We start from the raw sequence: 1,393 nt of genomic DNA on the forward strand, positions 1-1,393 counted from the left end.
CTGCCCCCTCCCCAGCTTTCAGGGCCTCCTAGGAACTAAAGAGCAAGAAAGAGTTAATATCAAGCACAGCAGGAAGCCTCCTGGCACCAAACCGATTGCTAAATACTTTAAATATTACCCACATGGTTTCCATTTACAGAAAAAGGAAGTTTAGAGATTTTCTCAGTTTTGCCCGGAAACTCCTGCCTGGTAATACAACTGGATCATCAACCCAGGTCTTAATTTGGCTCTATTTTCATGAGAGCATGTGATTTTCAGATATTTAACAGCTCTGAGTATTGAATTTTTAAGACCATCATAGGTTCCTAGGTCTTCAGAGGAGGGAACACATGTGGGAAAGAGCAACGTCCACAAGAAGGACCGTGGTAAGTATAGGGCGCTGGTTAGGAACATGCCCCTGGGAGGCTCTGCCTCTTCAGCTCGGGCTTCAGGACGAACACGGAGCTGGCCTGAAACACGTGTGCAGCCTGCAGCTGGAGGCAAGTCACCCAGCTAAGCCCAGTCTAGATCTGCCAAATCAACCTGAAAACCCATAAGCGGGAGATCAAATACCTGTCGTCGGAAGCTACCAAGGTTTGGGGTGGTTTGTCATGCAGCATCATCATGTATATAACTGACTCATACAGAAATTGGTTAATACTTTGGAGTGAGTCAAACATAAGTTTGGCTTGGCTCCTGTCTCTACCTGACCAAGTTTCTTAACTTTTTACCAACACAGTATTGGGCTTATTTTTGTGATGATTGAGACTACATATATAATTTGCTTAGAATGAGACTACATACATAATATGCTTAGAAACGAGACTACATACATAATTTGCTTAGAATATTACCTGGCATGTAATAGGTTCTGGATATTCTTTCTTTTCCTGGATATTCTAATTAATAATCATGCTAATTTTTTTTTTGAGGGGAAAAAAGCATTCTCCTTATTCTACCAACTATTCTCATTTTGCACATTTCTTTTTATTCTTGCTTCTGTGAGGTTACTTTCCATAGAACCCCTTTTTCATTCACACCATAAAATTAGGTGGGAAAGATTTCAGAGGAGGAGTTTTTTGGGGGGAGTCCAGGAGCTCAATTTTGGACATGTCTAGAGTGAGATATTTTATTACATATTTGAGCCAATGTGTTGAATAGAGAGCTAGGTCTGGAGTTCACAGAAGCCAAATTAAAGATAGAGACATGTAGGTAATCAGTGTATAGATGGTATCTAACACGTGTGACCAATTGCATTCACCAGAGTAGGGAGAACAGCCAAGAAACAAGTCTTGGGAGTGAACCTGAAGACTCTCCAAGATTAAGAGGTCAGGTATACAAGGAAGAATCAGGAAGAAGCCTCTAGGAAAGGAGGACAGACAGGAGGGCGTGTCCTCATGGAATCCAGCGAAGA

At 41.9% G+C, this 1,393-nt stretch overlaps 1 long non-coding RNA gene across 1 annotated transcript in view; it reads left to right on the forward strand.

Annotated features, from left to right (window-relative positions):
• Window positions 1-300: 300 nt before the first annotated feature.
• LOC120613493 (uncharacterized) overlaps window positions 301-1,393 on the forward strand; it is an 8,301-nt gene continuing 7,208 nt past the window's right edge. Inside the window, exon 1 of the long non-coding RNA XR_005655724.1 lies at window positions 301-365. This is a non-coding gene — a long non-coding RNA (uncharacterized LOC120613493). The remainder of the gene's footprint in view (window positions 366-1,393) is intronic.

Source organism: Pteropus medius, unplaced genomic scaffold (genome assembly GCF_902729225.1).
Source record: "Pteropus medius unplaced genomic scaffold, Ma_sr-lr_union100, whole genome shotgun sequence".
Lineage (NCBI taxonomy): Eukaryota > Metazoa > Chordata > Mammalia > Chiroptera > Pteropodidae > Pteropus > Pteropus medius.